Raw genomic sequence first — 13,264 nt, forward strand, 5'->3', positions numbered from 1 at the left:
CCCTGAAGGTAACAGAAATGCTCCATAGTTTATTTCTAGTTGATGCTATACCTCAGATTAATTTTGTGCAACAAATTAATTTGGGTAAATCTTAATTAACTGATTACATAATTAACCAATAATTAAGTATGATAATTAATCTTTTAATTAATAATCAAATTGGTTAATAAATTAATCTTTTGCCTACATTTAAGAATGTGTGATTACTGGTAAAGTGTGAAAGCTGCAAGTAAGAGCAGTTTCTTTATATTCCTTTAATTAATGCATAAAATTATTAACTTTTTCTGGTGGACATATTTGAATAGATTCAGACACATTGTGTGAGTCCATGTCCAGTATAAATGTTAGCTGTTTAGAGGATTCTAAACCGAGAAAAGTGCCTGTATGCAGGAAGACAGGTCATGGTGCCATGAGGCGGTAGCTGCCCCAGAGCTCTATCTATGGTAGCTGAAACTTCGGTGAACTGAGATCGCAGGCTGCCTACAGGTGTGAAATAGAGAAACTTAGCCATTTTCATTTTCCTCACCAGGAAGTGGAGCTGTAGCAATTCTATATTGATTTTTTGTGTGCTTTTTAATTTTAAAATTTGGCTCATCATTACATTGAAGGATATCTTGTGAAATAGTCAAACAAATAGGCAAAAAATATACGAATGTCATATGAGATATATCACATCAATACTAACCAAAATGTGTGAATCTGAAGCTCCTTCAAGATAGAAGTAGCCAAAATAGAGAAAATTGGGATCACACAACAATATTTCCCAACATCGTGAGTAAATGATGTGTGGCATACTGAAAAGATATACAAAAATGATAGAAATATAATTGGTACTACTATATATATATATATATGTAAATATATATATATATATATACATTTTCCAGTTTATTTGGATAAAAAGTAATATGTAATTCCAAAGAGATGGGTGACGGGATGTTATTGTGAATTGAAAGATTAAAGTCATGCTCATTCCTCCAAGTCTCAGTTGTTTCTATGTCATTTGACCAAGTTTTCTTAAAGAAATCTCAAGCTTCCTTTTAAGCAGTTCTCATTTCCTATTCATTCGCTGTCTTCCAGTCATGACTGGAGCCATGGAAAATGCAAATGAAACCACAGGGATAAACTTGATTCTTCTCGGGCTCTTTAACCACATACACACAGACCCATCTGTTCTTCTTTCCCATGGTGCTCATGATGTTTCTCACCTTTCTGATGGGCAATGCCCTCATGATCATGCTCATCCATGAGGATCACGGGCTGTACATGCCCATGTACTTCCTGCTTAGCCAGCTCTCCCTCATGGACATGATGCTGGTCTCCATTATTGTCCCCAGAATGGCAGCCAACTATCTGATGGACAAAAGGTCCATTTCTCCCATTGGCTGTGGAGCTCAGATCTTTCTGTATCTCACTCTTGGAGGGAGGGAGTGCTTTATCTTAGTGGCCATGGACTATGATCGCTACATAACAATATGTCATGCCCTGCACTACATCCTCATGAATCAGAAGCTCTGCTTGCACATGACTTCAGGTTCTGGGACTGCCGGGAGGGGTGGATGGGCTGATGCAGACCTGTGCCACTCTGAGCTTCCCTTACTACCACTCTTGGGAAATCAAACACTTTATTTGTGAGGCATCATCACACATGCATCTTGCCTGTGCAGACTATAAGCTTTTTTTATTATTATTATTAAGATTATGATAGATTACAACATTGTGAGATTTCACTTGTACATTATTGTTAGTAATGTTGTGGGTACACCACTTCCCCCTTGGTGCCCTCCCCCCACACACCTTTTCCCTGGCAACCACCGATCAGTTCTCTTTGTCTATATGTTAACTTCCACCTATGAGTGGAGTCATATAGAGTTCGGCTTTCTCTGTCTGGCTTATTTCGCTTAAGATCATACCCTCGAGGTCCATCCAAGTTGATGCGAATGGAACAATTTTGTCCTTTTTTATGACTGAGTAGTATTCCATTGAGTATATATATACCATATCTTCTTTATCCAATCATGAGTTTCTGGGCATTTAGGTTGGTTCCACATCTTGGCTATTGTAAATAATTCTGCAATGAACATAGGGGTGCAAGGGACTCTTGGGATTTCTGATTTCAGGTTCTTAGGATAGATACCCAGTAGTTCAATGGCTAGGTCATAAGATATTTCTATTTTTAACTTTTTGAGAAATCTCCATACTGTTTTCCATAGTGGCTGCACTAGTTTGCATTCCCACCAACAGTGTATGAGGGTTCCTTTTCCTCCACAACCTCTCCAACATTTGTCACTCTTGGTTTTGGATGTTTTTGCCAATCTAGTGGGTGTAAGGTGATATCTTAGTGTAGTTTTGATTTGCATTTCCCTGAGGATTAGCGATGATGAACATCTTTTCATGTGTCTATTGGCCATACTTATATCTTCTTTTGAGAAATGTCTGTTCATGTCCTCTGCCAATTTTTTGATCGGGTTGTTTGTTTTTTTGTTGTTAAGCTGTGCGTGTTCTGTGTATATTATGGAGATTAACCCTCTGTCGGATAAGTGGCTTGTAAATATCTTTTCCCAATTAGTGGGCTGTTTTTTTGTTTCAATCCTGTTTTCCCTTGCCTTGAGGAAGCTCTTTAGTCTGATGAAGTCCCATTTGTTTATTCGTTCTATTGTTTCCCTCAACTGAGGAGTTATAGTGTCCAAAAAGATTCTTTTGAAACTGATGTCAAAGAGTGTACTGCCTATATACTCTTCTAGAAGACTTATTGTTTCAGGCCTAATCTTTAGGTCTGATCCATTTTGAGTTTATTTTGGGGTGTGGTGAAAAAGAATGGTCAATTTTCAATCGTTTGCATGTGGCTGTCCAGTTTTCCCAGCACCATTTGTTAAAGAGACTTTCTTGTCTCCAGTGTAGGACCTCCGCTCCTTTGTCAAAGATTAGCTGTCCGTAGATGTGTGGTTTTATCTCTGGGCTTTCAATTCTGTTCCATTGACCTGTGGACCTGTTTTTGTACCAGTACCATGCTGTTTTGATCACTGTAGCTTTGTAGTATGTTTTGAAATCGGGATTGTGATGCCTCTGGCTTTGTTTTTCTTACTCAGGATTGCTTTAGCAATTCGCACTCTTTTGTTGCCCCATATGAATTTTAGGATTCTTTGTTCAATTTCTGTAAAGAATGTCCTTGGGATTATGATTGGGGTAGCATTGAATCTGTAGATTGCTTTAGGTAGTATGGACATTTTAACTATGTTTATTCTTCCAGTCCATGCGCATGGAATGTCTTTCCATCTCTTTATGTCATCATCATCTTTTTTCAAGAAAGTCTTGTAGTTTTCATTGTATAAATCCTTCACTTCCCTGGTTAAATTAATCCCAAGGTATTTTATTCTTTTCATTGCAATTGTGAATGGGATTGAGTTCTTGAGTTCTTTTTCTGTTAGCTAATTGTTAGTGTATAGAAATGCTACTGATTTATGTATGTTGATTTTATACCCTGATACTTTGCTGTAGTTGTTGATTGTTCCTAATAGTTTTTCTATGGATTCTTTGGGGTTTTCTATATATAAGATCATGTCATCTGCAAACAGTGAGAGTTTTACTTCTTCATTACCTATTTGGATTCCTTTTATTTCTTTGTCCTGCCGAATTTCTCTGGCCAACACCTGCAGTACTATGTTGAATAGGAGTGGTGAAAGTGGGCACCCTTGTTTTGTTCCTGTCCTCAGAGGGATGGGTTTCAGTTTTTGTCCATTGAGTATGATGTTGGCTGTGGGTTTGTCATTATGGCCTTTATTATGTTGAAGTACATTCCTTCTATACCTATTTTATTGAGGGTTTTTATCATAAATGGATGTTGGATCTTGTCGAATGCTTTCTCTGCATCTATTGAGATGATCATGTTGTTTTTCTTTCTCATTTTGTTAATGTAGTGTATCACGTTGATTGACTTGCGGATGTTGAACCATCCCTGTGTCCCTGGTATAAATCCCACTTGATCATGGTGTATAATCTTTTTGATGTATTGCTGTATTCGGTTTGCCAGAATTTTGTTGAGGATTTTTGCATCTATGTTCATCAGTGATATCAGCCTGTAGTTCTCCTTCTTTGTGTTGTCCTTGTCAGGTTTGAGGATCACAGTGATGTTGGCTTCATAGAATGTGTTAGGGAGTACTCCATCTTCCTCAATTTTCTAGAATAGTTTGAGAAGGATAGGTATTGAATCTTCTTTGAATGTTTGCTAGGATTCTCCAGAGAAGCCGTCTGGTCATGGAATCTTATTTTTGGGTAGGTTTTTGATTATTGTTTCTATTTCTTTACTTGTGATTGGCCTATTCAGATTCTCCATTTCTGCCTGATTCAGTTTGGGGAGGTTGTAGGAGTCTAGGAATTTGTCCATTTCTTCTAGGTTGTTCAATTTGTGGGCATATAGTTTTCATAGTATTCTCTTATGATCTTTTGTATTTCATTGGTATCTGTTGTGATTTCTCCTCTCTCATTCGTAATTTTATTTATTTGAGATTTCGCTCTTCTTTTCTTGGTGAGTCTGGCTAAGGGTTTGTCCATTTTGTTAATTTTTTCAAAGAAGCAACTCTTTGTTTCATTGATCCTTTCTACTGTCTTTTTAGTTTCAATATCGTTTATTTCTGCTATTATTTTTATTATTTCCTTCCTTCTACTGACTCTGTGCTTTGTTTGTTCTTCTTTTTCTAATTCTGTTAGGTGTCATTTGAGGTTGCTTATGTGAGCTTTTTCTTGTTTAGTGAGGTGAGCCTGTATTGCAATGAATTTACCTCTTATGACTGCTTTTGCTGCATCCCAAATGATTTGGTATGTCGTGTTCTCGTTTTCATGTGTCTCCAGACAATATTTGATTTCTTCTTTAATTTCTTCAATAATCCATTGTTTGTTCAGATGTGTGATGTTTAGTCTCCACATTTTTGCACCTTTCTCTGCTTTATTCTTGTAGTTGATTTCTAGTTTCATAGCATTATGATCAGAAAAGATGCTTGATATTATTTCAACTCTCTTGTATTTATTGATGCTTGCTTTGTTTCCCAAAATATGGTCTAGCCTTGAGAATGTTCCATGCGCACTTGAGAAGAATGTGTAACCTGCTGTTTTTGGATGAAGTGTTCTATATATATCTATTAAGTCCATCTGGTCTCATTTTTCATTTAATTCTATAATTTCCTTGGTGATCTTCTGTCTGGATGTTCTGTCCGTTGGTGTTAATGGTGTGTTGAGGTCCCCTACTATTATTGTATTGCTGTTGATGTCTTCTTTTAGTTCTGTTAAGAGTTTCTTTACAAATTTTGGTGCTCCTGTGTTGGGTGCGTATATATTTACCAGTGTTATGTCTTCTTGGTGGAGAGTCCTTTTATCATTATATACTGTCCCTCTTTGTCTTTCTTTACCTGTTTTGCTTTGAAGTCTACTTTGTCTGATATTAGTATAGCGACACCTGCTGTCTTTTGTTCATTATTACCTTGGAGTATTTTTCTCCATCCCTTCACTCTGAGTCTGTGTTTGTCTTTGGCGCTGAGGTGCGTTTCCTGGAGGCAGCATTTTGCGGGGTCTTGTTCTTTGATCCATCCTACCACGCTGTGTCTTTTGATTGGAGAGCTCAATCCATTTACATTTAGAATGATTATTGAAATGTGGGGGCCTACCGTTGCCATTTTATGTCTTGTTTTCCGCTTTTCTTCAATTTCCTTTGTTTCTCGTCCCATGGTTTAATCTGTTCTGATGGATAGCTGCTACTCTCTGTTGTTGTCCTTCTACTTATCTCCTTTGCTCTTTGTAGTCCCTTTCCTTTTTTTGATTTTTCAGGTATGAGGGTTTTCCTGAGCATTTCCTGAAGTGGAGGTTTTGTGGCAATGAACTCCCTTAATTTTTGTTTATCTGGGAAGGGTTTTATTTCTCCATCATATTTGAAGGATATTTTCACTGGGTAGAGAATTCTCGGCTATAGGTTGTTGTCCTTCAGATTGTTGAATATATCATTCCACTCTCTTCTTGCCTGTAAAGTTTCTGCTGAGAAATCTGCTGATAGCCTGATGGGGGTTCCTTTGTAGGTTAATGTCTTCTGCCTGGCTGCCCTTAGTATTTTCCCCTTGTCATTGACTTTTGCTAGCTTCACTACTGTATGCCATGGGGTTGGTCTTCTTGCATTGATAAAGTTTGGAGATCTATTGGCTTCTGTCACATGAAGTTCCATCTCTCACTAGGTTTGGGAAGTTCTCAGCCATTATTTCTTTGAATAGGCTTTCTGCCCCTTCTCCCTCTCTTCTCCCTCTGGTATACCTATAATCCTTACGTTGCATCTCCTAATTGCATCTGATAATTCTCGGAGAGTTTCTTCATTTCTTTTTAGTCTTACTTCTCTCTCCTCCTCTGCCTGCAGCATTTCTATATTCCTATCTTCCAAATTGCTAATTTTTCTTCCATATTATTGGCACTACTGTTCAGTGCATCTAGATTTTTCTTAATCTCCTCTATTGTGTTCTTCGTTTCCAGTATTTCTTTTTGGTTCTTCTTTATAGTATCAAACTCTTTTGTGACATAGCTCCTGAACTCTTTGAGTTGTCTATCTGAATTCTATTTTACCTCATTGAGTTTCTCAATGATGGCTGTTTTGAAGTCATTGTCATTTAGGTTATATATTTCATTTACTTTGGGATTGTTTTCTGTGTATTTGTTATTTTCCTTCTGTTCTGGAGATTTAATATATTTTTTCATATTGCTTGATGTTGTGGATTTGTGCCTCCACATAGAGATAGAGTTTAGTTACTCCTTCCACTTGTTTCTACTGGTGTGGTGGGGGAGCAGCTGTTTATACTGCACCAACCAGGAACCCTATCAGCTGTTGCTAACTGGGCCTGGGCCCCTCCTCATAGTCACAGTGGTCCTGTGGGTTCCCTCTTCAGCTGTGGGGTCCATCACAGAGGGGCTTAAGGCTGCTGGTGCCTACTGTTGCAGCCCACCACGACGTGCTCCCTCCTTGGGGTCTGCAACGGTGTTATGGGCTTTCCCAGTGGCCAGGGGCAGGATCACTTATATTTGCAGCTCCGTCACTGTCGACGCCCACAAAATCTCACTTGTCCACTATGGGTCACAGGAGAGCTATTGGCATCTTCTGCCGTCTGTGGTTAGCGCACCTAGCTATGCTACTTTTGTCCCAGGGTCTTCCAGCCTTTTGGCTGCTGGATGCATGCTCACTACTAGTGCTGTGCAGAGGCTTTTGCTGAGGCTTCTGTGAGACTGTAGGACTTCCCCCTGGGCTACGGAGCTGGGTCGCTTGAACTCCACCCAGCCCCAGTCCTCTCCTCCAGGATCTTGGGGAGCCCCTTGCCCTGTCTGGGGGATGGCTGGACACCTTGAGTTCAGTGGCAGCTGGCCAGCTGCTGCCCTGCCTGGTATTCTCCTCTCCCGGACCCTCCCGTTGTTGTGGATGCTGGGAGGGGCCTCTCTGCCAATGACAGGCAGAGACTTTGCCCACTGCCCGGGTGGAACTCTGGAGCTTCTCCCCTGGGCTGCAGAGCTGGCCACTGGGGCTCCACCCAGCCCCAGTCCCCTCCCAGGAGGTCTCCGGCAGTCCCAAGCCAGGCCCAGCAGTGATTGGGGCCAGCAGGGGAAGCTGGCAGGCCGCTGTGCTGCTTGGGATTCTCTCCGGGACCCTCCTGGTGTTGTGGATGCTGGGAAGGGCCTCTCTGCTAAGCTCAGACAGAGACTTTGTCTGCTGCCCGGGCAGAACTCTGGAGCTTCTCCCCCCGGGCCACGGAGCCAGCTGCTGGAGCTCCAGCCAGCCCCAGTCCTCTCCCAGGAGATTTCCAGTAGTCCTGAGCCCAGCCTGGTAGTCAGTGGGGCCAGCAGCAGCAGCTGGTGGGCTGCCGTGCCATCTGGGATTCTCTCCAGGACCCTCCCAGTGCCATGGATGCTAGGCGAGGCTTCCCTGCCAATGGTGGGCAGAGGCTCTTCCCGTGGACTCAGGTGTGTAATTCTGGAGCTTCCCTCTGGGGTTAGGTGTAATTGCGGGGGGCTTAGGTAGTACTCTGGTCACCTGTTTCCACCATCGCTCCTCTGGTGTGCTCTCCCTCCTGCCCTAGGTGTGTGTCAATGTTCTGGGGGCGTCCGCTGGAAGAAAGCCACTTGCAGGTACTAGGCTGTTCTGGGTCAGGGTAGGAGAGTTTTCACCTATCTCCACCTCCTCCCAGAGGGAAGTCCGTCCGCCTTCTGATGTATAGCGGCGTGGGTCTCTCAGGCGTCCTGAGATGCTGTATGGATATCCTTTGTTGAGCGATGAATGTCCAATTAGTTGTAGATTTGAAGGGGGAGAGACAAAGAATACTACTCATGCCACCATCTTGGATCTTCTCTGCCAGACTATAAGCTTTTTGAGTTTTTCATGTGTGTGTTCTGCATCCTGATGCTCTTGATCCCTGTATCTCTCACTTTGGCATCCTACAATCTCATTCTGGCTGCTGTGCTCCATGTGCAGGCCACTGCTGCCTGAAAGAAAGCCTTTGACACCTGCTCCTCTCACCTAGCTCTTGTAGGGCTCTTCTATGGCACCCTCATATTCATCTACAAGCAGCCCAAGTCCTACCATTCGGTGGCTCATGAAAACGCAGTTTCTGCTTTTTACAGCATCTTCACACCTTTGTTGAACCTCATTATTTACAGTGGGAGGAATAAAGAAGTCAAGGGGGCCTTGAGAAAGTGACTGGAGAGATATTTTCTGTGATTTCAATAGTGAGCATAATTTGCCAATTTGGCACCAGCCAAATTGGATTTAGCTAATAAAATTTATATTGTATCTATATTTTCCTCTCACTTTGCTAGTTTGCATTGGGTTTTTCTTCATTATTTTACATTTTGTACATTAACTAAAAATTATATTTGTCTCACTTTTATACAGTGTTGCATTATTTTTATTCTGAACTTTGGATCTCATCAATAAGAGTAACTGATTGAGGCACTGTAGCACAAGATATGCTAGATATCAATAATGTGATGTACATTATTTGCATATATAATGAGAATAACTAATTATGATAGAATGAATTGTTTAAAAAGAGCATTTTTATTTTGAAAAAAGAAATGCAGATTTAACTTTGCATAACTTTGATGCAACAAATTTCAAATTAATAAATAAGCAGCATGAATATTAAACAGAACACTTATAAGAAAGTTGCAGTAAACATTTGTCAAAATGTTTCCCAGGGGAAGATTTTCTGTCACTATATGTGATTAAAAAATTCCTAAATAAAAAGATTAACAGATTGGACTATACACATTTAAATATTATTAAAATATGTATTAACCATGAAAGGAAGAAGTCAAAATTTTTATCTGTGAAACAAAACTAATTAAAATATTCACATGTGGTAAAATTTACCACATAAATTAATACAGATTGTATATTTATTCACTGTACTAATTAAGATAAAAAAATCAAAGTATTTTTACACATCTTAAAATGAATAAATATCTACTTTCTATTAAATTTTATGCAGTTAAAAAGTGATTTTAAAGCACAAAGAAAGCCGAGGGCTGAAGGTTTTACTTTTTCAGTGATTAACTGAAAGGAGTGTATCAAATGGTTTTGGAGAAGTCTTAATATATAAATTCTCTGCAACTTTGATTTAGGGTCACTTATTTCTCAGAAAAAAAAGGAAAAAAGACATGACACACACATTTTTATTTGAAAGAAACATCAGTTTAGCAATGAGAAAAACAAATTAAAATAGTCTTGTCAAAAATTATTAAAATATGAGTTTTGGTGATGTGTGACAAGTTACCACAGCTAGTTTATTTAACTGTCATGCACCAACTTAAAATAAAGCACCATATCTGTAGGTCTTCAAGGAGTGAAAAAAACATGCTCTTCCATAGTTTCAATAATTGTAAGATTTTGCTGCTAAAAGAATGTCAGGTCCTTGAAACAGAAATGTAGGAATGAAAATTTATATTTGCTCATATTTCTTCTCTTTAAATTTAATGAATTAAATTAGAATAAAACTAGAGGCAGTATGCCAAATTATGACTTTAAACATCAGTCTTAAACATAATTAATTCTAAATGCATACACATCGGAATTGATACTATATTCCAGGCCATGTGAAACTGTATGCTTTAGCCTTTAGTCATTTAAAAATTATTTGTGAGAGTGTACTTTGAGTGACAAACAGATTGGAATCTATGTATTTATGAAGTTTTCTGTGCTGATAGCCAGCTCTGGTGATCTGGTGATTAAGATCTAATTATCTCACTGCCATGGCACAGATTTGTGTCCATGTCAGAGAACCACACCACCTGTCAGATGATCGTCACACTGTGATGGCTGTGTTGCTGTGATGCTGAAAACTAAGCCAGCCATATTTCAAGTTCAAGAAAGGTCACCCATGGTAGACAGGCTTTAGTGGAGCTTCCAGACTAAGATGGACTAAACAGAAGGAACTGGACACCCTCTTCCAATAAAATTGGCCATTAAAACCCAATGAATGCCAGCAGTCTTGTCTAATACAGTGTTGGAAGATGAGAGGATGATGCAAAAGGGTGAGATAGGATTCTGCTCTGCTGTACAGAAATGCCACTAGGAGTCTGAATCGACTCAACAGCCCTAACAACAACTATGCTGATAAATGATTACATATATTTATGTATGTAATTTTTTATATTTACAATTTATATACATAATATAATGTGTAAAAATATATGTATTTATATAATTACATATATCTAAGCTTATAAATGTTTTTACATATATATGATATAAATATATATGATTTTGCATATATAATAGATATAACACATTTATATTTAAATACATAATATATAAAATATTTACCAATATATATTACTTCATGAAACCACAAAGTCCAAATTACAGTATATTAAAAATATACTAATTGTATAGCAGAAATAATGGACATAATTTTCACATATTTTATTTTCAATGGATGGTTAGAATTGCTTATTTAGAGGCAAAGCATATATTTTAAATGCTGTCTTAGGCACTATTGTGAGTTAAGAGAAAAATGTGACATAATTTCTATTATATAAAAGCACAGTGCTATAGGGTAGTTGTGATACATTGCATTTTCCAAAGAAGGTGGCAAAATCTACCATTCCACAAATTCTACTAGAACACTGCAACTAATCTACTAAGAAATGAACTATACAGCCCATCCCTCAGAACCTGGGAAGCACTTTGTGTCTCCCTTTACCATTAGTGTATGGAAGAAATGACTGTATGTGAATTCCATAATTAAATGTTGTTGACTGTCTCCTTATCTTCTAGCTTGCTTACCCTCAGACCCATTGACCACATTATGAGGAAGTTCAAGCAGCTTGTGGAAAGGCCAACATGGAGAACAATTAAGCTCTACAGAGAGATTAGCTCTCAGAAAGCAGTTAGCACCATTTCACTGCCACGTACATGAGCCATCTTGGAAGTAAATCTCCAGTTCTCAGTTGAGCTGCCCAACTGATATCATGTAGAGCAAAAATCAACAGTCCAATAAACCCTACCAAAACAGCAGATTTCCGAGCAAAATAAATTGGTATATTTGTTTTAAACCATGAAGATTTGGAGTGGCTTGCTATGAGTCAACAGTAACTTGAATGTATTTTGGTAGTTGGAGGAGGAATGCATCCCAAACTGATACTAACTCATGTAATGTTTTCATAGAATCAGGTGGCAGACCAAGCAAAAAAGGACCTCAAAGATACTGTTAATTAAAAACCTAAGGCCTAGAAAAGACTTGCTGAAGGCTTAGAGGGAAATTAGAAAAGTCTCATTGGAATCTGAATCAAAGGGAACCATATTTATCTAGTGAAAGAAAGTCTGTGGTAATAAGAAATTAGTGTAATCAAAAAAGTTAATGACCTTGCTACGAAGATTTTCAGAGAGAACATTAAAAATTCCACCTTTCTTTTCATGGCCTGTGATAGAATGTGAGAGGGTGAGATAGGCTAAAGAAAAAGATGTTAATCTGAGAACTCAGGATTTGCTGGTTTCAAAAATAAATAGTTTCTCATATCGAAGTCTCAAAGAATGGGCTTCAGGCCACAGATTAAATAAATACTTGGGCTGAAAAATGACTGGTTAAGACTTCAGAATGATCTATTGATGAAATTAAAGAAGAAATCAAAAAATATCTGGAGACAAATGAAAATGATAACATGTCATACCAATTCATATGGGATGCAGCAAAAGCTGTATCAAGAGGAAAATTCATCGCAATACAGGCACAAGTTAACAAACAAGAAAAATCCCAAATAAGCAATCTCAAATTACACCTCACTGAATTAGAAAAAGAAGAACAAACAAAGCCCAAAGTCAGCAGAAGGAGAGAAATAATAAAAATCAGAGCAGAAATAAATGCTATTGAAACGAAAAAAGGCAGTAGAAAGTAGAAAGCATGAATGAAAGAAAGAGCTGGTTCTTTGAGAAGATACATAAAATTTACAAACCTCTAGCCAGACTTACATAGAAAAGAAGAGAGAAAGCTCAAATAAACAAACTCAGAAATGAAAGAGGAGAAATAACAATAGACTCTGCAGAAATATAAGAGATTATAAGAGATTATAAGATTATAAGAGAATACAATGAAAAACTATATGCCAACAAAATGGATAACCTAGAGGAAATTGATAAATTCTTAGACTCTTACTAGCTCACAAATTTGATTCAAGAAGAAACAGACAATCCGAAGAGACCAAGCACAAGGAGAGGTATTGAAACAGCAATCTAGAGCATCCAAAAGAATAAAACCCCAGGACCAGATGGCTGTCCTGGGGAATTCTACCAAACTTTCAGAGAGGATTTAATACCTATCCTTTCCAAGCTATTCCAAAAAATTAGGGAGGATGGAACACTTGCTAACACATTCTACTAGGCTAACATCACTCTGATACCAAATGCTGACAAGGACAGTACGAAAAAGGAGAACTACAGGCCCATATCACTGATGAACATAGATGCAAAAATTCTCAACAAAATTTTGGCAACCCAAATTCAGCAATACATCAAAAGGATCATACATCACAATAAAGTGGGGTTCATATCAGGAACACAGGGATGGTTCAACATCTGCAAATCAATCAGCGTGATACACCACATCAAAAAACTGAGGGATAAAAACAACATGATCATCTCAATAGATACAGAGGAAGCATTGACAAGATCCGACAGCCATTTATGATAAAAACTCTGAACAAAATGGGGATATAAGGAAATTATCTCAACATAATAAAGGCCATATATGACAAA

At 38.4% G+C, this 13,264-nt stretch overlaps 1 pseudogene; it reads left to right on the plus strand.

Moving 5' to 3' along the window:
* The first annotated feature begins 1,094 nt into the window (after positions 1–1,094).
* On the plus strand, positions 1,095–8,731 carry LOC100147587 (olfactory receptor 2T33-like; annotated as a pseudogene).
* The last annotated feature ends 4,533 nt before the right edge of the window (positions 8,732–13,264 follow it).

The sequence above is a fragment of the Equus caballus genome, chromosome 6 (assembly GCF_041296265.1).
Source record: "Equus caballus isolate H_3958 breed thoroughbred chromosome 6, TB-T2T, whole genome shotgun sequence".
Lineage (NCBI taxonomy): Eukaryota > Metazoa > Chordata > Mammalia > Perissodactyla > Equidae > Equus > Equus caballus.